Raw genomic sequence first — 27930 nt, forward strand, 5'->3', positions numbered from 1 at the left:
TGGGTTGATGTCCTCCTCCTTCCACTGGATCACCTGCTTGGCTAGAGAAGGTTGCCACTTCAGTCTCTGTATCTTCTGCTGGTAGGACTCTCAAATAGGCCATCTTCATAGACTCCCAGCTGTTTCCCTTATCCCAGGTCTCTATCTAATCTCAAAGATGTCCCCCATTGATTTCCATTATCACTCTGAGCCCTAAAGAACCTGGGTAATAAGGAGGGCCCAAGGATGTTTGAATCTCTCTCAGAAAGGGAAACAAAATAGCCATCAGAGGTAGATGGAGAGCTGGAACTGAGTGGAAGGGGGGGTAAGAAGAGGTATGGGGATGGTGTTGAGTAAAACAGAAAAGCAAAATGAATTCCATGGTACATATTTTATGCCAATAAACATTCAACAAGAATATATTTTATAAGAACACATTCACATCTAAAGGGAAGAGATTAAATGCTTAGAAAACAACAAAATAAAAATATGAACTAAGCCAAGATCTTATGCTTCCTACAATGATGAAAACATGAAATGAAGTAAAAAAAAAATCTCTAAATTTCAATTTTGAATTTAAAATAATGTAATGAATTATAATTTCATGAAGTAATAAATTACAGATTAGATATATATTCAATGTAATCCACTTTTTAAAGTAGACTGATATGAGATTTATTATTGATCATGATTTGAAAGAGTATAGGGGAGTATTGAGGAAGCTCCTCAGGAACATAGGACTCTCCACTTGTCTAGGGGACCATGATTGGTGATATATTTTAGATGATAGCTTTCAGAAATTAGCTGCTTCTAGCAATCATGTCTTCAAATTTATCTGCATTAAACTTGGTTAAGCCCCCACTTTATTGAGATATGAATCTTCTGGTGGCCAGGGAACTTGAACTTGACTCTGTGTAGAGCCTCAGTTAAATGTTCCTTATTCTGCAGTTTGGTGTAGATAAACATGATGACCTGGCCAATGTGAAACCTAACCACTGTACCCTTGAACTTCCAAAAGGCATAGTGTATACATGTCTGGAGCCTGTTAGCCCTTGCACAGGACATCTTTTTTTGATTCTGATTACATGGGAAAGATGGAGTCTCACTCTAATGAGATAGCCATCCTTGCCACAACTCTTTATCATGTATTTGTTGGCACAAATACTGATAGCCTCCAATGCTTCAGAAGAGAGTTGTTCATATTCATTTGAAACCATGAGACCACAGTGTAAGAATTCATCAACTTTTGCCTTCTTCAGTCCCAAGTCAAAGATGTGGATCTTATCATCAGGGACATGTTGATAGAAGTGAGACTTTGGGTATAGTTTTGTTATTAAAATACTGGCAACAACCTGCAGGGAAGCAGCCTATGATACCAATAGGATTGTGGCTGGCATACTAGAAGAAAGGAGAGTATGATCCATTTTATTTTGAATATAGCCTTAAAACATTCTAAGGGGATGCATAAATAGTCTGAAGGTGGTTGTTATAACAGAACAATGGCTGTAAAAAGGAATAATGTTTAGTTGTGCTAATGAATCTTTCTTTCTTCATCCTTTATTTCTTTCATTAATTCTTCTCAATAATACTGTGTAACTGTCATAGTAAGAGAGATAACTCTTATTTCCTTAGAAAAATATAAATAAGAAAATTACATCGAAAAAATAACTGCAAATTACCAAAATTACCATTATTCTTTTTTTAGGTCACAGAGACCCAATAATACACTAGAATGTCTAACATAATACATGTGCTGGAGAGGTCAAAACCAATTAGCCATTGTTAGAGTAACTCCTCTGCCCACTGAAAAAGTCATTGTGTAAAGGCAGGTCCTTATTCTTTGGGAATGGTAATTACTATGATGGTCATGGAATATTATTTTGACAGAGATTTTCATTGTAATATTTTAAAATATCACAAGTTAAGTAAAATTGGGTTATTATTTAATTCAAATAAGGTATATTTAGAAATATAAATATACTAAATAAAAGTTAAATTGGAATCAATAAAATAGGATAAACATGAGAAACTTATAATATAACCAGGAAAAGCTTTTACATTGGGAAAAAGGGTGTGTAAACATATTAGAAAACATCAACTCACTAATAACAATTCTCAACACAAATAATAATATCATTTTGACTTGATTAAGGAAGAGATTAATTTAACATGACCAGTCAAACACATCAGGGGCAGAACATCTTTTCATTTTCATATTTCTCATAGGACTATTTAAATATTTGGTGATGAATTCTTTGATATTTGCAGAGACATAGAAACTTTATGTGGCAACAGGGAGCCGGGAGACTCCACAGCCTTCTGTGCACAGCCCTCCAGGAGAGAGTGATCTCCCAGCAGTGCTTTCACTTCTGAGTGCAGAGGAGTAAGAACACAGGTTTACAGGCCCACAGGAGGAACAAACTCCACCCAGAGACAACAATACCAACTAGCACCAGAGATAACCAGATATAGAAAGGAAAGCACAAGAACCCTACCAACAGAAACCAAGGCCACATGGCAACATCAGAACCCAGTTCTCCCACCACAGCAAGTCCCGGATGCCCCAACACACCAGAAAAGCAAGAGTTGGATTTAAAATCTTATCTCATGATGCTGATAGAGGGCTTCAAGATAGATGTAAATAACTCCCTTAAAGAAATACAGGAGAACAGCGGTCAACAGGTAAAAGCCCTTAAAGAGAAAACACAAAAGAATACAGGAGATCATGGGTAAACAGGCAGAAGCCCTTAAAGAAGAAACACAAAAATCCCTTAAAGAATTACAGGAAAGCACAATCAAGTGAAGGAACTGAACAAAACCATCCAAGATCTAAAAGTAGAAGTAGAAACAATTAAGAAATCACAAAGTGAGACATCTCTGGAGATAGAAAATCTTGGAAAGAAATCAGGAGTCATAGATGCAAGCATCAACAACACAGTACAAGAGAGAGAAGAAAGAACCTTAGGTGCTGAAGATACCATAGAAATCATTGGCTCAAGAGTAAAAGAAAATGCAAAATGCATAAAGCTAGTAACTCATCCAGGAACTCCAGGACACAATGAGAAGACCAAACCTAAGGATTAAATGTATAGACAAGAAGATTTCAAACTTAAAGGACCAGTAAATATCTTTAACAAAATTATAGAAGAAAACTTCCCTAACCTAAAGAGAGAGATGCCCATGAACATACAAGAAGCCTTCAGAACTCCAAACAGCTGGACCAGTACAGAAAGTCCTCCTGGCACATAATAATCAAGACACCAAATTCCCCAAAGAAAGAAAGAATATTAAAAGCAGTAAGGGAAAAAGGGCAAGTAACATAAAGGCAGGCCTATCAGAATCACACCAGACTTCTCACCAGAGACCATGAAAGCTAGAAGATCCTGCACAGATCTCATGCAAACTCTAAGAGGACACAAATGACAGCCCAGGCTACTATACCCAGCAAAACTCTCAATCACCATAGATGGAGAAACCAAGATATTCCATGACAAAACCAAATTTACACAATATCTGTCTACAAATCCATCCCTACAAATGATGATAGATGGAAAATGCCAACACAAGGAGGGAGAATACACCCTAGAAAAAGCAAGAAAGTAATCTTCTTCTAAGAACCCAAAAGAACATACCCACACAAACATAAAAATAACATTAAAAATAACAGGAAGCAACAATCACTATTCCTTAATATCTCTTAACAACAATGGACACATCTTCCCAATAAAAAGACATAGCCTCACGAAATATATCTCATGTAAACCTTCAATTTTATCACAAAATGTTTGTAATTCCCCTTTAAATTAATTTAGTAATGTTTTTATTTATATTATTTTGTCTACATTATTTTTCATGATACTCTTCAATTTTAATATGTCTTTCTACATATTTCCTCTATTTTATCAGAAATGTTTACAATGTAAATCTGTGATTTTATCACAAATGTTTCTAATTCCACCTTCAATTAATTTAGAAAGAGTTATTACATCTACCATTTTCTATGTAAAATTTTCCATGACATAGTTAATTTTAACATGTTTTTCTTTTTTGAAAATTATATATTTTTATTTTCTATATTCTTTGTTTACATTCCAAATGATTTCCCCTTTCCCAGTTCCCCTTCCCCATATGTCCCATAAACCTTCTCTCCATTCATTCTCCAATCACTTCTCTCCTATTTCTTTGTCCTAGTACTCCCCTCCAATGCTAGATCAAGCCTTTCCAGGATCAGGACCCTCTCCTTACTTCTTCATGGGAGTCATTTGTTATGCTAATTATGCCTTGGGTATTCAGAGCTTCTGAGCTAATTAATATCCACTTATTAGAGATTGCATTCCATGTGTATTCTTTTGTGATTGGGTTACCTCACTTAGGATGATATTTTCCAGATCAAACCATTTGCCTAAAAATTTTGTGAATTCATTGTTTCTAATTGCTGAGTAGTATTCCATTATGTAAATATACCACATTTTCTGTATCCATTACTCCACTGAGGGACATCTGGGTTCTTTCCGGCTTCTGGCTATTATAAATAAGGCTGCTATGAACATAATGGAGCATATGTCTTTATTGCATGCCGGAGAATCCTTTGGATATATGCCCAGGTGAGGTATAGCAGGATCCTCCGGAACTGTCATGTCCAGTTTTCTGAGGAACCACCAGACTGATTTATTTTACAGACTGCTGGGGGTCTGCCGCAGGGTTAACCAGGGTTCCTTGGTCCAGGAAGACACAAGTCTAGCAGAAACATGACAAACTGACATGACCACAGAGGTGGTTTAAAATCTGAGTGTATTTCTCGGGTATCTCTCAAAGTGCAGTCAAGTTAACATCTTGTATTAAGCATCATATATATCTGCAAAAGGCTGGCTAGGCTTTCTTGGACAATATATGGTGTTTACCCAAAATCCAGGGCTCATGCAGCTAAACTGCTTCTTCATCTTGGTCTTGATGTCATGCTGGCCCGGGAGCTGAAGAAGGATGGTTCCTGTGCCTAGCCTCCTGGCGAAAATGGTGGCATTGTAGAACTTGGGAAGCTGTTTGGCTCGCGCTGTCTTTTAAGAGTCCTTTTGCCTAGTCTGCCTGTTGCATTCTTCTCTGTGCCATGCTTGTGGCCATCGTAGGCCCCGAGCCCAGGGCCATCATAGGCCCTGGGCAATCAGCTCTAATGATTAGCTCTGGTAGCAGTCTCTAGCCTCTAGCCTGGTAAAGCAAACTGGCTATAGCTTGATGAATTAACTAACTCATTCCTCCTCCGAGTGTCTCTTTCTCAGACAGAATCTACTGCCTCTCTGTAAATCAAAAGTATCTACTGTTTCTCTCTCTCTCTCTCTCTCTCTCTCTCTCTCTCTCTCTCTCTCTCTCTAGTCTTTCTGAGTATAAGTTTAAAGTGTATCCTGAATCACACCTGGGTAAGCCAAGAAAGACTGCTTTCCTTAAGGGCTCCCTGCATGAGGCCTGTAACAACAAAAGGCCAGTTCCTTATAAAACTTCCCTTCCTATTCAAGTGGGCCTGAGATAGCCTATCTGCAAGCAAAATCAAGAGTTAACAGGAAGAACTACATTAACTTGTGGGGGGGAGGTAGCTAGGGACCAACTCAAATGTAAATTCTTTCTGCCTTGCCCAATACTCATCTTTCTGTCAGGGGCCTCCTAAGATTTTTCAGATGTAAATATACTTAGTCTGGGCCAATGTTTGGAGAACCATCTGCCCTGAAAGGAAGTTGACTTAGAACTAGTGACTGGAATTTCTGGAATGCCTTTTCTACCATAATAACATAAATGGTTGAAGCAAAGCAGAATTTTTTGTTATAAGATAGATTCTAACATATGTATATTTGCTTGGTTAGGCCATGTCTCAGCTATAAGGAAATAGGAGAGTTTAAGAACTTGCCAAGTGAGATTTATCAGCTTCTAAATATACTGGAAGTTCTGTTATTTCCAGGAGACATTTTTTCTGCCTCTGTCTGTAAAATATCATATCTACAGATTTCACTGGGCCACCACAGCAGATTTCCAAAGTGGTTGTACCATCTAACAACCCCACCAGCAGTGGAGGAGTGTTCCTCTTTCTCCACACCCTTGCCAACACCTGCTGTCTCCTGAGTTTTTAATCTTAACCATTCTGAGTGGTGTGAGGTGAAATGTTTTGATTTGCATTTCCCTAATGACTAATGATGTTGAACATTTCTTAAGGTGCTTCTCGGCCATCCGAATTTCTTCAGGTAAAAATTCTTTGTTTAGGTCTGTACCCCATTTTTTAATATGGTTATTTGGTTCCCCGGGGTCTAACTTATTGAGTTCTTTGTATATATTGGATGTTAGCCATTTATCAGATGTAGGGTTGGTGAAAATCTTTTCCCAATTTGTTGGTTGCCGATTTGTCCTTTTGGCAGTGTCCTTTGCCTTACAGAAACTTTGTAATTTTATGAGGTCCCATTTGTTAATTCTTGATCTTAGAGCATAAGCTATTGGTGTTCTGTTCAGGAAATTTCCCCCTGTGCCCATGTCCTCAAAAGAAAGAGAACTTCAGGCCAATTTCCCTTATGAATATCTATGCAAAAATACTTAATAAAATTCTTGCCAACTGAATCCAAGAACACATCAAAACAATCATCCACCATGATCAAGTAGGCTTCATCCCAGGGATGCAGGGATGGTTCAATATAAGGAAATCCATCAATGCTACCCACTACATAAACAAACTCAAAGTAGAAAACCATATGATTATTTCATTAGATGCTGAAAAAGCATTTGACAAAATTCAGCATCCTTTCATGCTAAAAGTCTTGGAAAGAACAGGAATTCAAGGCCCATACCTAAACATAGTAAAAGCAATATACAGCAAACCAGTAGCCAACATCAAACTAAATGGAGAGAAACTTGAAGCAATCCCACTAAAATCAGGGACTAGACAAGGCTGCCCTCTCTCTCCATACCTTTTCAATATAGTACTTGAAGTTCTAGCTAGAACAATTAGACAATATAAGGAGGTCAAGGGGATACAAATTGGAAAGGAAGAAGTCAAAGTATCACTATTTGCAGATGACATGATAGTCTACTTAAGTGACCCGAAAACCTCCACCAGAGAACTCCTACAGCTGATAAACAACTTCAGCAAAGTGGCTGGTTATAAAATCAACTCAAGCAAATCAGGTGCTTTCCTATACTCAAAGGATAAGCAGGATGAGAAAGAAGTTAGGGAAATGACACCCTTCACAATAGCCACAAACAATATAAAATATCTTGGTGTGACTCTAACCAAACAAGTGAAAGACCTATATGACAAGAACTTTAGGTCTCTGAAGAAGGAAATCGAAGAAGACCTTAGAAAATGGAAAAATCTTGCATGATCGTGGATTGGCAGGATTAATATAATTAAAATGGCCATCTTGCCAAAAGCAATCTACAGATTCAACACAATACCCATCAAAATCCCAACTCAGTTCTTCACAGAGTTAGAAAAAGCAATTCTCTAATTCATCTGGAATAACAAAAAACCCAGGGTAGCTAAAACTATTCTCAACAACAAAAGAAATTCTGGGGGAATCAGTATCCTAGACCTCAAGCAATACTACAGAGCAATAGTGTTAAAAACTGCATGATATTGGCACAGTGATAGGCAAGTGGACCAATGGAATAGAATTGAAGATCCAGAAATGAACCCACACACCTATGGTCACTTTATCTTCGACAAAGGAGCCAAAAACATCTAGTGGAAAAAAGATAGCCTTTTCAACAAATGGTGCTGGTTCAACTGGAGGTCAGCATGCAGAAGAATGCGAACTGATCCATTCTTATCTCCTCGTACTAAGCTCAACTCCAAGTGGATCAAGGACCTCCACATAAAGCCAGACACTCTGAAGCTAATAGAAAAGAAACTGGGGAAAATCCTTAGCTGTTTTTCTATATATTTTTTGAATTTTACCAGAAATATTTTCCATATAAATCTTCAATGTTATCAGAAAATGTGTATAATTCCACCTTCAATTAACTTAGAATTTTTTTGTGCCTATCATTTTATCTGTATAATTTTCATGATAATCTTTAATTTTAACATGTTTTTCTATATATTTCTTCAATTTTATCAGAAATATTTTTCCATGTAAATCTAAAAGTTTATCAGAAAATATTTATAATTCCACCTTCAATCAACCTAGGAATACTTTCATGCTTACCATTATTATATCTATATAAAATTTTTCATGATAATCTTCAATTCTAACATGTTTAAAAATGTTAACATCTAAAATTTTTCTACAATTTTACCAGAAATATTTCTCATGTAAATCTTCAATTCTATCATAATATGTTTCTATTTCTTATTTCAATTAATTTAGCAATGTTTTATATGTCCTACCACTTTACTCTTTAATTTTCCATGAAAATTGTCAATTTTAACATGTTTTTCTACGTATTCTGTTTTATCTGAAATATTTTCCATGTAAATCTTTAATTTTATCATAAAGTGTTTTTACTTCCTTTTTCAATAAAAAATAAAAATAAACTTTATGTATTTCTATATTTTATACATAGTGAATTAAATAATTGTTTTATCAAATCTTACTGTCCTTAAAGCTGCTGTCTGTTGTAGGACCCCCAAACGGGAGACCCCACTCGAGTCTCGGGTTGGCGCACACCCAAGGAAACGCGAGAAACCGGCTTGATGCAAAAACACGAGGCAGTTTAATGGCGGAGCTCCGGGTCAACACGTGTCTTGTACAAAAGACAGAGGAGCCGACCCAGAAGCTCAGAAACTAGGGGTTTTTATAGGAAAGGCAAGGGGGATTCGCGCGCTTTTACATGATTGGTTAATTCATATACAATTATATCAGCGGGTAGTACCTGCAGACTGGTGCATTAGCAGTGGGGGAGAGCGGGACACTTATCTATTGTCAGCAAAAGGGTTGGGGGAAGGAGTCCAGATGGTCTCTTACTCAGAGGAGGTCGTTTAGGCAACTTCCTTATCTTTATGACCAGTCAGTTCCTGGAATGTCTTAAGGACCTTGAGTGTGGGCCTAGCCTCCCAGGGTTTGTCTGGGCTTGCCCGGGCCTGTCCCTGGCCTGCCTTTGTTTCTAGGCCATGGGTTTGGTAAGGTTCTGACCCAATTTTAATTTTTGGCTACATCATCTGTAAGGCTAAAGAACCTCATCATATTTTGTGGATTTTGAGGTCAGTGTGGTCTTATTTCAACTTTATCATTATGCAATGTGAATTTACTGAGTTCTTGAAGAAATATTTCCTATTGAGTTGTGAAACTTATATTTGTTCAGTTTGGGAATGGTTTTGATTCTTTGGAATATTTGATTCTTTGCCTTCTTACCTATTTTTATGTTTGAATTAATAGATCATGACAAATTTTTCATACTGTGTGTATGAGAGAGGGGGAGAGATAGACAGATGGCCAGACAAACTGACACAGAGAAATAAAAATTGATTTAAATACCATAATTTTGGATTTCTTCTTTCTTGGTTTTACATTTTAGAGACTAAGTGTAAAAAGAATACATAATTAAAGACAATTTCCCTTGGGTAAAGATATTGGGCCCTTATTTCAATCTTCAATGAAGGAGAATATTATAAATTCATCTATCTCAAAGATACTGAACCTTTGATGATAGGTAGAGATGCATACCCTGTACAAAATTCTGGGGAATATGTATTGGATGAGGTAAAAAGAGAGGTATTGTTTGCAATTTTTTTGTCTTTATATGGTTTTCATTTGGCAGTTGGAATAGCTAGATCTTGCTATTATTACCAATCATAGAATTTGAAGAAAAAATTCATGTTACTTCATTGCTTGTTTCTGGTAGAAATTTCTGTTTTTAATGGATATTGTATTTATTTTCACTTCAAATGTTTTCCCATTTCCAGGTTTCCCCTCTGGAAACTGCCTATGTCATTCCCCTTTCCCCTGTTTCTATGATGATGCTCCCCCAACCACCCATACACTTCTGCCTTCGTGCCCTACTATTATTCTACACTGGGACATCAAGCTTTCACAGGACCAAGGGCCTCTACTTCCACTGATGTAAAGCAAGTCCATTCTCTGCATCATATGTGGCTGGAGCCATGGTTCCCTCCATGTGTATTCTTTGGTTGATGGTTTAGTGCCTGGTAGCCCTGGAGGGGCGTCTGGTTGGTTGAAATTGTTGTTATTCCTATGGAGATACAAACCCCTTCAGCTCCTTCATTCCTTTAACTAACTACTCCATTGGGTCCCTGTGCTCAGTCCAAGGGTTGGTTGTGATCATCTGCCTCTATATTTGTCAGGCTCTGGCAGAGCCTCTGAGGAAACAGCTATATCAGGCTCCTGTCAGCAAGGACTTCTTGGAATCCACAATAGTGACATAGTGACTGGGTTTGCTGTCTGTATATGGGGTGGATCCCCAGCTGTGGCAGTCTCTAGATGGCCTTTCCCTCAGTCTCTGCTCCACACTTTGTCTCTGTAATTGCTCCCAAGGGTATTTTGTTCCCTCTACTAAGGAAGACTAAAGCATCCACATTATGGTCTTCTATCTTCTTGAGACATATATGGTCTATGAATTATATCTTGGGTACTACAAGGCTTTGGGCTAATATCACTTATCAGTGAGTGCACACCATATATGTTCTTTTGTGTCTGTTTTGTGTCAGGTTGATATTTTCAAGTTCCATCCCTTTACCTGTGAATTTTATGAACACTTTGATTTCAATTGCTAAGTGTAAATGTACTGCATATTCTATATCCATTCCTCTGTTGAAGGACATCTGGGTTTTTTCCAGCTTCTCACTATTATAAATAAGGCTGCTATGAACATAGTGGAACATGTGTCCTTGTTATATGATGAAGCATCTTTTGGGTATATGTCCAGGAGTGATATAGCTTGGTCCATAAGTTGTACTATTTCCAATTTTCTGAGAAACCACTAGAGTCATTGACAGGGTAGTTGTACCAGCTAGCAATCCCACCAACAATGGAGGAGTCTTCCTCTTTTTCCACATCCTCTCCAGCATCTGCTGTCATATGAGTTTTTATTGTTTTTTTTTTAAAGAACACCAATAGCGTATGCTCTAAGAGCAAGAATTGACAAATGGGACCTCATAAAATTACAAAGTTTCTGTAAGGCAAAGGACACCATCAAGAAGACAAATCGGCAACCAACAAATTGGGAAAAGATCTTCACCAATCCTACATCAGATAGAGGGCTAATATCCAATATATATAAAGAACTCAAGAAGTTAGACTCCAGAAAACCAAACAACCCCATTTAAAAATGGGGTACAGAGTTAAACAAAGAATTCTCACCTGAAGAACTTCGGATGGCGGAGAAGCATCTTAAAAAATGCTCAACTTCATTAGTCATTAGGGAAATGCAAATCAAAACAACCCTAAGATTTCATCTTACACAAGTCAGAATGGCTAAGATTAAAAATTCAGGAGATAGCAGGTGTTGGAGAGGGTGTGGAGAAAGAGGAACACTCCTCCACTGCTGGTGGGGTTGCAAATTGGTACGACCACTCTGGAAATCATTCTGGCGGTTCCTCTGAAAACTGGGCACCTCACTTCCAGAAGATCCTGCTATACCACTCCTGGGCATATACCCAGAGGATTCCCCACCATGTAATAAGGATACATGCTCTACTATGTTCATAGCAGCCCTATTTATAATTGCCAGAAGCTAGAAAGAACCCAGGTATCCCTCAACAGAAGAGTGGATACAAAAAAATGTGGTATATCTACACAATGGAGTACTATTCAGCCATTAGAAACAATGAATTCATGAAATTCTTAGGCAAATGGATGGAGCTAGAGAACATCATACTAAGTGAGGTAACCCAGACTCAAAAGGTGAATCATGGTATGCACTCACTAATAAGTGGATATTAACCTAGGAAACTGGGATACCCAAAACATAATCCACACATCAAATGAAGTACAAGAAGAAAGGAGGAGTGGCCCCTTGTTCTGGAAAGACTCAGTGAAGCAGTATTCGGCAAAACCAGAACGGGGAAGTGGGAAGGGGTGGGTGGGAGGACAGGGGGAGAGAAGGGGGCTTACAGGACTTTCGGGGAGTGGGGGGCTAAAAAAGGGGAAATCATTTGAAATGTAAATAAAAAATTATATCGAATTTAAAAAAAGATTTATTTATTTACTTATTTTATTGAGTACACTGTCATTCTTCTCAGTCACAGCAGAAGTAGGCATCGGATTCCATTACAGATGACTGTGAGCCACCATGTGGATGCTAGGAATTGAACTCAGGACCTCTGGAAGAGCAGTCAGTGCTCTTAACCACTGAGCCATCTCTCTAGCCCTATCATAAGAGTTTTTATTGTTAACCATTCTGACTGATATGAGGAGGTGGCATCTCAGGGTTGTTTTGAATTGAATTTCCCTGATGACTAAGAGTATTGAACATTTCTTTAGCTGCTTCTCAGCCATTCAGTATTCCTCATTTGAGAGTTCCTTCTTTAGCTATGCACCCCAGTTTTTAATAGGATTCTTTGGTTCTCTGGAGTCTAACTTCTTGAGTTATATATTTATATATATATATTGGATATTAGTCTTTTATGGAATATAGGATTGGTAAAGCTCTTTTCCCAATTTCTAGGTTGCCATTTTGTCCTATTGATGGGGTCCTTTACCTTACAGAAACTTTGAAATGTTATGAGTTCCCATTTGTATATTCTTGATCTTAGAGCATAAGCTATTGTTGCTCTGTTTGGGAAATTTTCCCCTGTGCCCATGTGTTCAATGGTCTTCCCCTCTTATTCTTGTATTAGTTTCAGTGTCTCTGGTTTTATGTGGAGGTCCTTAACCACTTGGATTTGAGCTTTGTATAAGAAAATAAGAATGGATCGATTTGCATTCTTCTACATGCTGACCACCAGTTAAACCAGCACTATTCATTAAAAATGCTGTCTTTTTTCCACTGGATGGTTTTAGCGCCTTTGTCAGAGATCAAGTGACTGTAAGTGTGTGGGTTCATTTCTGGGTCTTCAATTCTACTCCATTGATCTACCTTACCTGCCTGTCTCTGTACCAATGCCATACAGTTTTTTATTTTTATCACTATTTTTTATTTACTATATTCTTTATTTACATTTCAAATGATTTCCCCTTTCCTGGACCCCCCCCCCCCGAAAGTCCCAAAAGCCCTCTTCCCTCCCTCTGTTCCCTATTCTCACTTCCCTGTCCTGGTATTCCATATACTGCTGCATTGAGCCTTTCCAGGATCATGGGCCTCTTCTTCCTTCTTCTTGGGCATCATTTGATATGTGAATTGTTTCTTGGGTATTCTGAACTTCTTTTTTTTTTTTTAATTTTTTTTATTCGATATAATTTATTTACATTTCAAATGATTTCCCCTTTTCTAGCCCCCCCACTCCCCGAAAGTCCCGTAAGCCCCCTTCTCTTCCCCTGTCCTCCCTTCCCCCCCTTCCCAGTTCCCCGTTCTGGTTTTGCCGAATACTGTTTCACTGAGTCTTTCCAGAACCAGGGACCGCTCCTCCTTTCTTCTTGTATCTCATTTGATGTGTGGATTATGTTTTGGGTATTCCGTATTCTGAACTTCTAAGCTAATATCTGCTTATCTGTGAGTGCATACCATGCGTGTTCTTTTGTGATTGGGTCACCGCACTCAGGATGACATTCTCCAATTCTATCCACTCCATATTTAATTGATATAGTACTTGAAGGTTTAGCTAGAATAATTAGACAACAAAAGGAAATCAACGGGATACAAATTGGACGTCAAAGTATCACTATTTGCAGGTGATATGATAGTATGCTTAAGTGATCCAAAAAACTGAACCAGAGAGCTCCTACAGCTGATAAACAACTGCGGCAAAGTGGCTGGATATAAAATTAACTCAAGCAAATCAGTAGTCTTCCTATACTCAAAAGATAAATAGGCTGAGAAAGAAATTAGGGAAATGACACCCTTCACAATAGCCACAAACAATATAAAGTATCTTGGTGTGACTCTAACCAAACAAGTGAAAGGTCTATATGACAGGAAATTTAAGTCTTTGAAGAAAGAAATCAAAGAAGAGCTCAGAAGATGGAAAAATCTTCCATGCTCATGGATTGGCAGGATTAATATAGTAAAAGATGAACATCTTTCCAGAAGCAACATACAGATTCAATGCAATCCACATCAAAATCCCAACTCAATTCTTCATAGAGTTAGAAAGAGCAATTCTAAAATTAATCTGTAATAACAAAACACCCAGGATAGCTAATACTATTCATAAGAGTAAAAGAACTTCTGATGGAATCAGTATTGCCCGACCTCAAGCTGTACTACAGAGCAATAGTGTAAAAAAAACTACATGGTATTGGCAAAGAGACAGGCAGGTAGATCAACAGAATAGAACTGAAGACCCCAAAATGAACCTACACACCTATGGTCACTTGATTTTTGACAAAGGCACTACAACCATCCACTGAAAAAAGATAGTCTTTTCAACAAATGGTACTGGTGCCATTGGAGGATAGCATGCAGGAGAGTGCAAACCGATCCATTCTTATCTCCTTGTACTAAGCTCAAGTCCAAGTGGATCAAGGACCTCCACATAAAACCAGACACACTGAAACTAATAGAAAAGAAAGTTGGAAAGAGCCTTGATCACATGGGCACAGGGGAAATTTTCCTGAACAGAATACCAATAACTCATGCTCTAAGATTAAGAATTGACAAATGGGACTTCCTAAAATTACAAAGTTTCTGTAAGGCAAAGGACACTGACATTAAATTGTTTTTCAAATGGAGTATCACTGGGTATACAAACTACTCTTAAAGGCAATCCCCATGAGCAGCAGAAGATTGCCAATGCAAAATTAACATAAACCATTTGTACATAAATTATTCCTTCCAGTTTTGTGTTTTATGAGACATCTCTGTGTGAATGTGTGTGTCTCAACATCTAAGTTTCTGGTTTTTATTTTTTACTCTTTTTCTTTATTTGTTTCATTTTATTCCACCATGTTTTATTTGTATCACATTTTATTATTGGTTTATATTTCTGTTCATTTTGTAAAGCTACAGAGACAAAGAAAATGTGTAGATATATATGTAAAGAGAGGTGGGGAGGATCTTGGAGGAGTTGGGTGAGGGAAAACCATAATCAGAATATATTGTATGATTATATGCAAAAGGAATCTCGAATGGCTGAGAAGCACCTACAGAAATGTTTAAAGTCCTTATTGATCAGAGAAATGCAAATCAAAATAACCCTGAGATCCACCTCACACCAATCAAATGGCTAAGATCAAAACCTCAGATGACAGCTTACATTGGCAAGGATGGGGAGAAAGAGGAACAAAATCCCACACATTGCTGGTCGGATTGCAAACTGGTACAACTCTGGAAATCAATCTGGAGGTTTCTCAGAAAATTGGAAATAGATCTACCTGAGCACCCAGTAATACTACTCTTGGGAATATATCCAAAAGATGCTCCACCATGCCACAGGGGCACTTGTTCCACTATGTTCATAGCAGCCTTGTTTATGATATCCAGAAACTGGAAAAAAAAAAAAAAAACCCAAATGTCCTACTACAGAATATAGGATACAGGAAATGTGGTTTATTTACTCAATGGAATACTACTCAGCTATTAAGAATTAGAACAGCCTGAGTTTTGCAGGCAAATGGATGGAACTAGAAAATATCATCCTGAATGAGGTAACTCAGACCCAAAAGGACATGCATGGTATGGACTCACTAATAAGCAGATATTAGTCAAAAGAGAAAAAACGTACAGAATACCCAAGACACCTTCCACAGAACTCAAAAAGCTGAAGGGTCCAAGTGGGGACCCCTCAGTCCCTCTTGGGAGGGAGAAGAAAGCAATCACAAGTGGGGAGGGAGAGGGGGATCTGTGAGGGAAAGTGGATGGGGGAATTTGGGGTAGTAGGGGGTTCCTGATCTGGTATTGGGAAAGGAAAAAGGACTGAAGCCCCGAGGGCTGTTAGAAAGAATGGAAACAGGCAACCTCAGGAGGCAGGAGGTTGGGGAACCCTCCAGAATGTACCAGAGACCTGGGAGGTGAGACTCTCAGGATTCAAAAGAAGAGAACCTAGATGAAATGCCCTACAACAGGGAGAAGGAACTTGTAAAACCCACCTCCAGCAGAAAGACAGGGCATCGAGTGAAGGATGGGGATGTTTCCTTCCAATATCAGTTTTCAATAAAATTCCCCAATTTCATGTTAAAAGGATATAACTACCAAACCTGTAGAAATTATAGAATGATGCATTATGGCATTTTGGATGAGTCAATTCCCTTGAGACAACTGGCCACTAGGAAAAAAAGAAGAAGAAAAACCATTTTCTCTCCCTACTTTCCCTCAAACTGTCATGAAAAAATTTCTCCATATAATATTTGCAGACTTTAACAATAATTCTTCTACCAGTGCCTCTCAAAACCATGGTTTTGTTAATTCATTGAATTTATCACCAAGCTAATTTTATTCTCTCTTCTTGAATGTCTTTGCTAAATATTTTTCTATCCCAATATTTGGTGTCTCAATCCTCCTTTAAATTTTCCATTTTTTTCAGAATCTTGAGTTAGGTTTACTGTTTAATAACCCTTTAATAATTTTATCCAATATATTTTTATAATATTCTTCCCTTCTCCAGCTCTCCCAGATCTAACCCTCTGTACTATACAACTAACTTTGTGTCTTCAGTTTTTAAACCATCCTAATCCAACTTGTGCTGCCCATATATTCTTTTACCTATGGTCTTTCACTGGAGTGCGGCTGACTCATCACAAATATGTTCTTATAGAAAATGAATTTTACCTTCCCAGAAGCTATCAATTGTCAATTACTCCCCATCTAGAGGTGAGACTCCATGCTGATCTCCTCTCTTCATGTTGAGATATCTGGCTTGATCCAATGTAGGTATTCTGCATACAATATTATGAATTCATATGTGCAACTGCCCTGCTGTGTATAAAACACATTATTTTGTAATTCACCACTCCTGGCTCTCATAATTGTTAACTATCTTACAGTACAGACCTTTTGAGAAAGTCATGTGGAAACATACTATTGCTTTATAAGCTTCCTAAAATATATACATATATGTATAGGAAAATAATTTAAATAGAATTATAATATGATTAGCATGGAAAGATACATCTCTAAGACACAACAAACTACCAAATAAAAAATCTGATAAAAGAAATGGATTAACTCTTTTGATATTGTTTGACAATGATGTCCCATAGACTCTGAAACATTTCAAGTTAACACCAGTACTTTTAGCTACCCTCCAGAAATGGATGGTTAATTTCCTATTACTGAAGACTCCATATACTTGAATCATGGAACATGGAGAAATCAGTCTGAAACTAACCTGGAATCATCATCTTTACTAGCTTTCATAGTAGTGAAAAGGGCTATGCATACTCTCAGAAGATAAAATTAATCATCAATCTTATCAAGCTGTGAATCAAGCAAACTAAAATAATATTTGTCCTGGTAAAACACTTCCACTAGTCCAATAGTGGTATGAATATCATGGGAGTTATATATCCCTTTCTAGCTGAATTTACATTCTTCTCTACAAGATAAAACCTGTACTTGACATCGTTATTTGAGTCAAAAAACTGCGTCTAGATAAGTCATAATCTCTAGGGGACAACCTGCTAGTATTATTCTGGACATATTGTTAAACAGAATCTTAATGGTTTATTGCTATAATCATAGATCAGTGCATCTTCCAAACCTCTTAAAAGAAGCTTCTTCTTGTAATAGATAGAAATGAATATAAATACCCACAACTGGTCAAAGTACAGAAAATATGATATTGTAAAACACTCAGTCTTTAATGGAATAACTATATCATCATTCCCCTTCCTTCTAAAGTCCAAGGATCATCTTTCAAGTTTTCAAGTGGTTTGATTGGAATATGACCACATCTACTTGGTTATATATTGTATGTACTGCTTTTGTGTAATAGGCATTCACAGTAACACTTTTATTCACTGAAACACATTGCATTGGTGTAGAAGCCAAGCTACTGACATCTAGTTTCCCCTGAACAATTATTCTTCTAGTGATAAGTATGGTTCATATTGTATAATACTCTTAGTGAGATATGAGCAAATATCTACTGACTGCAGATAGAGAATCAAAAAAAGTAAGGATACTACTTTAAATACCTTTAAAAAAAAAACAAAAACATTTTCTGTGGTAAAGTGATGAGATGAGATCTATACCCAAGCTGTGTGAATACATGGCTTGGGCTGAGCTCAGAGCATTTCTTTCTCTGTTGTAACTATCACTAGGTGTAGGCCCTGAAGCCTATCTTCCAAGCTAACCGATTCCACTCAGCTTCTCTGGGCTTTTGCCTGAATTTCTCTACTTAGCCTCATACTAATTTTGGCAATCTGTTCTAATATTCTGGCTCCGTTCATTCTCTGGCTAATTCTGTCTTCATCTGTGTCTTGCTTATTCTCTCTGTAACCTTTCTTTGTAAGACTGCCATACAAACACAGCACCCATTTTCCTCTATCTTGCCTCTCTTAAGTAGCCTCTCTTTCCTGTGCTGTTCTCCTGTGAGTTCGACATATCTTACCTCTGACTTAACTTTTTCTCTGACATGTCACGTTGCCTCTCAATTAGACATCATTTTCAAACATGTCTGATTCCTTCTACAAACTAACTTTAGCTTCATCGCTAGAGAGATGTGTCTGTATTCTAGTCAGATTAAACTGTAATCCAGTGTGTGCCAGCATTCAGGTAAGATCATATTTTTGGATGTGATCCTTTACCAGAGTAGCCTTGTGACTGGATTAAAATTCCTCTACATACTACCAATGTTCAACTTGGTGAACCAATGTGTTCTATTGGGGTTCTGTACTGTAGGTGAGGGGTTACTTACAGAAGCATAAATGACTTAAAAGTAGCTGTATCATGAGAATATCACCTCATCCTGGTTTACAGCTCACTGCAAACAGAACTCAGTGTACAACTTGTATGAAGCTTAAGTGGTTTTAGTCTCTTCCAGGTACCTTGTCTTTTTTCTCAGCTGGTCTCTGTCTGTACCAGGCAGTTCATTTGGTCTCTACTTTTTCTGGGGAACTGGCTATCTTGAGAGTGTCCTACAGCAGGTTTTACTTTTCATATATGTTTGAGAAGAAAGTAGGCTAGGGTAGCTATCTGGTCAAGGACTCCCTGAATCCTTTGAGGTATCTTTCCTGAGCTGAAGAAGGTCATCTGCAGGATGAAATATTTCACCTCCCTCCTGAATAAACTGTACAGTGAGCTTCCTTCTAAAGATTTATCTAGAAGGAAATTATTTATACAATGCTTCCTCTTCATCTCTTTCAGCCCATATTATTGTGGAGATACTCCTGAAAACTCTATAAAGTTGGTATTCCTGTTTCTATCCTAACATCATACCCAATCTCCATTTTGTGATTTTTATTGTGTTAATAAGTCATTGACATCTTCAGTATAATTTACTCGTAACCTTTGATCTCACAATTGTAGAAATTTTTGTCACTCTTGTCTGATTTGGTTTAGTTATTGGCCAGGCATATATACATTTCTAAAAAAAATTGTTGAATAAATGAATTTATGAGTTGGTGAAAAATAAAATCAATCCATACTTAGTGTAAGTTAGACAGCTTCCTGTTTTTTTTTAAACAATGATCTTTAATTTAAAATAACCACTCAGAGCAGGACTCAGTGGCCCTGCTTTGTAGAACAAGCCTTTGAAGTCCAGAAAGGTTATGTGACTACCAATGATCCATAGAAGAACAAAAACTTCAGGTCACTGGTGAGCACTTTATGCATTATTCAGAAGATAATCATCAATTTGGGGAAATATTTCCATCAGCAGATCATAGGCTGGCCTAGTCCCTCTGCTATCTTGAGATATTTTAATATTTAAGATATTTTGTTGGTTTTAAGAACAATTTAAATTGCCATAGGCATTCATAGTCCTTTTTCTGCAAAGCAAATCTTGTTCTATGATATTCAAAAAGAATTTAATTTCAGAAAGAGACCTCTAAATAAATCAACCACAAGGCTTTGAGATAACAACTATGCTTATCATGCTGCCATAAGTAACACCTGTCACAGTCACATCACAGATGATGGCTATAAAAGAAAAACTAAACAGAGTTAAAAAGAGCCATGGAGACAGACTGAATTGCTAAGACCTAATAACTACTGTGAGTGAAATATTTGTAGTATAAAGATGAAACTAATAACAGTCATTGTGGATCAACACTGCTCCACTTAGGGACTCAGATTCCATTTGCTTTGAGAATTGAAGTCTCTAATTTTATAGTTGGTAATTTTGTAGCTGCACTAGGTTCCTTTATGAAACTGTGTAGCAATATTTAGTGTCTGAGAATCAAATATTATGTTTATTTGTTTCTCTTTCTTCTAGGGAAATTAAAGCTGCAACTGTTCTTACCATGGATGCCAAAGTGAAGTTTTATAAATGTAGTTTCCATATCATCTCTTGGGGTTTAACAGTAAATATTAATTCTTGGGTGAAAATCTGTGACTAATTCTGGTTTCTTGTTTCACGCTGAAATCTCAGTGGCATGGAGAAATGTCTCAGCGGTTAAGAATGGCGACTGCTTTTCCAAAAGATCATCTTTCATTTCAATTCCCAGCACCCAATTGACTGATTATGGAATCAGATGACCTGGCCCCCATTGGCAGCAAGCACATAAGTATGGCAGAGGTATACATACAAGAAAAAAGATCTATAAACCCAAAATAAAAATAATTTGGGGACAACAAAGGTATATATGCCTGTTTATGGTACCAGGAAATTTTTATATAATTACTCTCTGGAGTAGTCTGAGCATTGGGTTTTTATGAAATTTTTCTAGGGGGTGCTACCAGGACTGAAAGCTATTACTCAGCTCTCATTGCTCTTGCCTCGTGGCACTCTCATCTCTCTGCTACTCTTGGGCTCTCCTCCCCTCCCCTCTCTCTCCATGGCCAGCCTCCACTTCTCTGTGCTCTCTCTCTCTCTCTCCCTCCCTCCCTCCCTGTCTCTGTCTCTCTCTCCCTTTCTCTGCCTCTACTACCTCAATAACTCCCATCCTCTGCCCTGAATAAACTATATTCTATACCAAAAAGAAAAGCTATTGCAAATAGTTTATTTGGGATTACAGTTCCAGAGGGATAATAGTCCATCATAGTATAAGAGTGAGGGGGCCTAGGCATAAATGTCAGGCATGATGGCAAGAACAGGAAACTGAGAGCTCACATCCTCAACAGGAAGTAGGACAGAGGCATCTACTCTTTGGTCTTGCATCTTCTTGAGCTTTATGTGGTCTGTGAATTGTATCTTGGGTATTCCAAGCATTTGGGCTAATATTCACTTATCAGTGAATACATGCCATGTGCATTCTTTTCTGATTGGATTACCACACTCGGGTTGATATTTTGTAGTTCCATTCATTTGGCTAATAATACCATGAAGTCATTGGTTTTAATAGCTGAATAGTATTCCATTGTACAAATGCAAAACATTTTCTGTATCCATTTCTCTGTTTAGGAACATCTGGATTCTTTCCACCTTCTGGCTCTTATAACTAAGGCTTCGATGAACATAGTGGAGCATGTGTCCTTGTTATATGTCCAAATATCTTTTGGGTATATGCACAGGAGTGGTATAGCTGGGTCCTCAGGTAGTACTATGTTCAATTTTCTGAGGAACCACCAAACTGATTTCCAGAGTGGTTTTACAAGCTTTCAATCCCACTAGCAATGGAGGAGTGTTCCTCTTTCTCCATATCCTCACCACTATCTGCTGTCACCTGAGTTTTTTATCTTAGCAATGCTGACTGGTGTGAGGAAGAATCTCAGGATTGTTTGGATTTGCATTTCCCTGATGACTAAGGATGTTGAACATTTCTTTAGGTGCTTCTCAGCTATTCAAGTTTCCTCAGTAGAAAATTCTTTGTTTAGCCCTGTGCCCCATTTTTAATAGGGCTATGTGGTTTTTTGGAGTCTAACTTCTTGAGTTCACTGTATGTTTTGGATATTAGCCCTCGATCAAATATAGGATTGGTAAAGATATTTTTCCCAATCTTTTGCTTTCCATTTTGTCCTACTGACAACATCTTTTGCCTTACAGAAGCTTGGCAATTTTATAAGGTCCCCTTGGTTGATTCTTGACCTTAGAGCATAAGCTATTAGCATTTTGTTCAGGAAAATTTCCCCTGTGCCCGTGTATTTTTTCTCTGCTATTAGTTTCAGTGTATCTGGTTTTATGTGGAGGTCGTTGATCCACTTGGACTTGGGCTTTGTACAAGGAAATAAGAATGGATCAATGTGCATACTCTAGATACAACTCACAGACCATATGAAGCTCAAGAAGAAAGACCAAAGTGTGGATAAGTGGGTCAAAATACCCACGGCTCACAGCCAAACAATAGAATGAGCATAGGGTCCCCAATGGAGCAGCTAGAGCAAGGACCCAAGGAGCTGAAGAGGTTTTTAACTCTGTAGGAGGAACAACAATATGAACCAACCAGAACCCCCAGAGCTCCCAGGTACTAACCCACCAACCAAAGAGTACACATGGAGAGATCCATGGCTCCAGCTACATATGTAGCAAAAAATGACCATTCCAGACATCAATCAATGAGAGGAGAGGCCATTGGTTCTATGAAGGCTCGATTCCCCAGAATAGGGGATTGAACATCAGGAAATTGGGGGAGGGGTGTGGGTGATGAGGGGGTGGGTGGATGGGATTGCGGGTTTTCAGAAGGGTAACATGGAAAGGGGATACCATTTGAAATGTTAATAAAGCAAATATCTAATAAAAATCATTGTATTGAGTATATTTCCATTGATATTCATAAGGGAAATTGCTCTGAAGTTCTCTTTCTGGTAGAGTCCGTGTGTTTTAGGTATAAGCATAATTGTGGCTTCATAGAACAAATTGATTAGTGTTCCTTCTGTTTCTGTCTTGTGGAATAATTTCAAGAGTATTGGTATTACATCTTCTTTCAAGGTCTGGTTAAATTCTGTACTAAACCCAACTGGTTCTTGGCTTTTTTATTGATGGGAGACTTTTAATGACTGCTTCTATTTAGATGCTTTGAGACTGTTTAGATGGTTAATCTGATCCTGATTAAACATTGATATCTAGTATCTTTCTACAAAGTTGTTCACTTCATCCAGATTTTCCAGTTTTTTTTTTTTTTTTTTTGAGTATAGGCTTTTGTCGTATGATCTGATTTTATTTTTTTTTTAAATTTTCATGGTTTCTGCTGTTCTGTCTCCCTATTTATTTCTGATTTCGTTAATTTGGCTACTGGCTGTGTGCCCTCTGATTAGTCTGGCTAAAGGTTTATCTATCTTGATTTTTTCAAAGAACCAGTTCCTAGTTTGGTTGATTCTTTATATAGTAACTTTTGTTTCTACTTGATTGATTTCAGCCTTGAGTTTGATTGTTTTCTGTCATCTACTCCTCTTGTGTGCATTTGCTTGTTTTTGTTCTAGAGCTTTCATGTGTTGTCAAGCTGGTAGTGTATGCTCTCTCCAGTTTTCTTTTTTTGAGGCATTCAGAGCTATGAGTTTTCCTCTTAATACTGATTTCATTCTGTCCCATAAGTTTGGATATGTTATTCCTTCATTTTCATTAAATTCTAAAATGTCTTTAATTCCTTCTTTTATTATATCCTTGACCTGATTATTATTGAGTAGAGTGTTGTTCAGCTTTTGTTGCTATTGAAAACAAGCCTTTGTTCATGGTGATTTGGTAGGATTCATGGGATTATTTCAATCTTCTTGTATCTGTTGAGGCTCATTTTGTGACTGATTATATGGTCAATTTTTGAAAAGGTACCATGAGGTGCTATTGTTTTGTTTTAGGATAAATGCTTTATAAATATCTGTTAAATCCTTTTGGTTCATAACTTCTGTTAGTTTTGCTGTGCCTCTGTTTACTTTCTGTTTCCATGGTCTGTCCATTGATGTGAATGTGATGTTTAAGTCTCTAACTATTATTGTAAGAGGTGCTTTGTGTGCTTTAAGTTATAGTAAAGTTTCTTTTATGAATGTGGGTGCTCTTGCATTTGGAGAATAGATGTTCAGAATTGAGACTTCATTTCCGTAGATTTTTCTTTGATGAGTATGAAGTGTCCTTCCTTATCTTTTTTGATACATTTTGATTGAAAGTTGATCTTATCCAATATTAGAATGGGTACTCCTCCTTGTTTCTTGGTATCATTTGCTTTGAATTTTTTTCCTAGCCTTTTACTCTGTGGTATTGTCTGACTTTGTCACTGAGGTTTCCTATATGCAGCAAAATGCTTGGTTCTGATTACATATCCAGTCTGTTAGTCTATGTCTTTTATTGGGGAGTTGAGTCCTTTTATGTTAAGAGATATTAAGGAAAAGTGAGTGTTGCTTCATTTTATTTTTGTTATTGGAGTTGGAATTCTGTTTCTGTGGCCATCTTCTTTGTTTTATTTATTTATTTTTATTTATTTTTATTTTTTAATATTTTTATTTTCTATATTCTTTGTTTGCATTCCAAATGATTTCCCCTTTCCCGGATCCCCGCTCCCCATATGTCCCATAAACCTTCTTCTCTCCATCCATTCTCCAATCACCTCCCTCCTTTTTTTCTCTGTCATTATATTCCCCTCCAATGCTAGATCAATCCCTTCCAGGATAAGGACCTTCTCCATACTTCTTCATGGGAGTCATTTGTTATGCAATTTGTGCCCTGGGTATTCAGGGCTTCTGGGCTAATTAATATCCACTTATCAGAGATTGCATTCCTTGTATATTCTTTTGTGACTGGGTTACCCCACCTAGGATGATATTTTCCAGATCAAATCATTTGTCTAAAAATTTTGTGAATTCATTGTTTCTAATTGCTGAGTAGTATTCAATTGTGTAAATAAACCACATTTTCTGTATCCATTCCTCCTTTGAGGGGCATCTGGGTTCTTTCCAGCTTCTGGCTATTATAAATAAGGAGGCTATGAACATAATGGAACATGTGTCTTTATTGCATGCCAGGGAATCCTTTGGGCATATGCCCAGGAGAGGTATAGCAGGGTCCTCCAGAAGTGTCATGTCCAGTTTTCTGAGGAACCACCAGACTGATTTCCAAAGTGGTTGTACCATCTTACAACCCCACCAGCAGTGGGGGAGTGTTCATCTTTCTCCACATCCTCTCCAACACCTGCTGTCTCCTGCGTTTTTGACCTTAGCCATTCTGACTGGTGTAAGGTGAAATCTCAGGGTTGTTTTGATTTGCATTTCCCTAATGACTAATGATGTTGAGCACTTCTTAAGGTGCCTCTCGGCCATCCGAATTTCTTCAGGTGAAAATTCTTTGTTTAGATCTGTACCCCATTTTTAATAGGGTTATTTGGTTCCCTGGGGTCTACCTTCTTGAGTTCTTTGTATATATTGGATATTAGCCCTCTATCAGATGTAGGGTTGGTGAATATCCTTTCCCAATTTGATGCTTGCTGTTTTGTCTTTTAACAGTGTGCTTTGCCTTACAGAAACTTTGTAATTTTATGAGGTCACATTTGTCAATTCTTGATCTTAGAGCATAAGCTATTGGTGATCTGTTCAGGAACTTTTCCTCCATGCCCATGTCCTCTAGGGTCTTCCCCAGTTCCTTTTCTATTAGTTTCAGTGTGTCTGGTTTTACATGGGGGTCCTGGATCCACTTGGAGTGAAGTTTAGTACAAGGAGTTAAGAATGGATCAATTTGCATTCTTCTGCATTCTGACCTCCAATTGATCCAGCACTATTTTTTGAAAAGGCTATCTTTTTCCACTAGATGTTTTTGGATCCTTTGTCGAAGATCAAGTGACCATAGGTGTGTGGGTTCATTTCTGGATCGTCAATTCTATTCCATTGGTCCACTTGTCTGTCACGGTGTCAATAGCATGCAGTTTTTAACACTATTGCTCTGTAGTATTGCTTGAAGTCAGGGATACTGATTCCCCCAGAATTTCTTTTGTTGTTGAGAATAGTTTTAGCTATCCTGGGTTATTTGTTATTCCAGACGAATTTGAGAATTGCTTTTTCTAACTCTGTGACAAACTGAGGTTGGATTTTGGTGGGGATTGCATTGAATCTGTAGATTGCTTTTGGCAAGATGGCCATTTTAACTATATTAATCATGCCAATCCATGAGCATGGCAGATTTTTCCATTTTCTGAAGTCTTCTTCGATTTCCTTCTTCAGAGACCTGAAGTTCTTGTCCTATAGATCTTTCACGTTGCTTGAAGTCAGGGATACTGATTTCCCCAGAATTTCTTTTGTTGTTGAGAATAGTTTTAGCTATCCTGGGTTATTTGTTATTCCAGACGAATTTGAGAATTGCTTTTTCTAACTCTGTGAGGAACTGAGGTTGGATTTTGGTGGGGATTGCATTGAATCTGTAGATTGCTTTTGGCAAGATGGCCATTTTAACTATATTAATCATGCTGATCCATGAGCATGGCAGATTTTTCCATTTTCTGAAGTCTTCTTCGATTTCCTTCTTCAGAGACCTGAAGTTCTTGTCCTATAGATCTTTCACGTTGCTTGAAGTCAGGGATACTGATTCCCCCAGAATTTCTTTTGTTGTTGAGAATAGTTTTAGCTATCCTGGGTTATTTGTTATTCCAGACGAATTTGAGAATTGCTTTTTCTAACTCTGTGACGAACTGAGGTTGGATTTTGGTGGGGATTGCATTGAATCTGTAGATTGCTTTTGGCAAGATGGCCATTTTAACTATATTAATCATGCCAATCCATGAGCATGGCAGATTTTTCCATTTTCTGAAGTCTTCTTCGATTTCCTTCTGCAGAGACCTGAAGTTCTTGTCCTATAGATCTTTCAGGTTGCTTGAAGTCAGGGATACTGATTCCCCCCAGAATTTCTTTTGTTGTTGAGAATAGTTTTAGCTATCCTGGGTTATTTGTTATTCCAGACGAATTTGAGAATTGCTTTTTCTAACTCTGTGAGGAACTGAGGTTGGATTTTGGTGGGGATTGCATTGAATCTGTAGATTGCTTTTGGCAAGATGGCCATTTTAACTATATTAATCATGCCGATCCATGAGCATGGCAGATTTTTCCATTTTCTGAAGTCTTCTTCGATTTCCTTCTTCAGAGACCTGAAGTTCTTGTCCTATAGATCTTTCACGTTGCTTGAAGTCAGGGATACTGATTCCCCCAGAATTTCTTTTGTTGTTGAGAATAGTTTTAGCTATCCTGGGTTATTTGTTATTCCAGACGAATTTGAGAATTGCTTTTTCTAACTCTGTGACGAACTGAGGTTGGATTTTGGTAGGGATTGCATTGAATCTGTAGATTGCTTTTGGCAAGATGGCCATTTTAACTATATTAATCATGCTGATCCATGAGCATGGCAGATTTTTCCATTTTCTGAAGTCTTCTTCGATTTCCTTCTTCAGAGACCTGAAGTTCTTGTCCTTTAGATCTTTCACGTGTTTGGTAAGAGTCACCCCAAGATACTTTATACTGTTTGTGGCTATTGTGAAGGGGGTCATTTCCCTAACTTCTTTCTCAGCCTGCTTATCCTTTGAGTATAGGAAGGCAACTGATTTGCTTGAGTTGATTTTATAACCAGCCACTTTGCTGAAGTTGTTTATCAGCTGTAGGAGTTCACTGGTGGAGGTTTTCGGGTCACTTGAGTAGACTATCATGTCATCTGCAAATAGTGATAATTTGACTTCTTCCTTTTCAATTGGTATCTCCTTGGCCTCCTTATGTTGTCTAATTGCTCTAGCTAGAACTTCAAGAACTATATTGAAAAGATATGGAGAGAGAGGACAGCCTTGTCTAGTCCCTGATTTTAGTGGGATTGCTTCAAGTTTCTCTGTATTTAGTTTGATGTTGGTTACTGGTTTGCTCCATATTGCTTTTACTATGTTTAGGTATGAGCCTTGACTTCCTGTTCTTTCCAAGACTTTTAGCATGAAAGGATGC

General features: G+C 37.7%; 1 pseudogene; it reads right to left on the reverse strand.

Annotated features, from left to right (window-relative positions):
- Positions 1 to 705: 705 nt before the first annotated feature.
- On the reverse strand, positions 706 to 4919 carry LOC127674718 (60S ribosomal protein L10-like; annotated as a pseudogene).
- Positions 4920 to 27930: the final 23011 nt, after the last annotated feature.

The sequence above is a fragment of the Apodemus sylvaticus genome, chromosome X (genome assembly GCF_947179515.1).
Source record: "Apodemus sylvaticus chromosome X, mApoSyl1.1, whole genome shotgun sequence".
NCBI lineage: Eukaryota > Metazoa > Chordata > Mammalia > Rodentia > Muridae > Apodemus > Apodemus sylvaticus.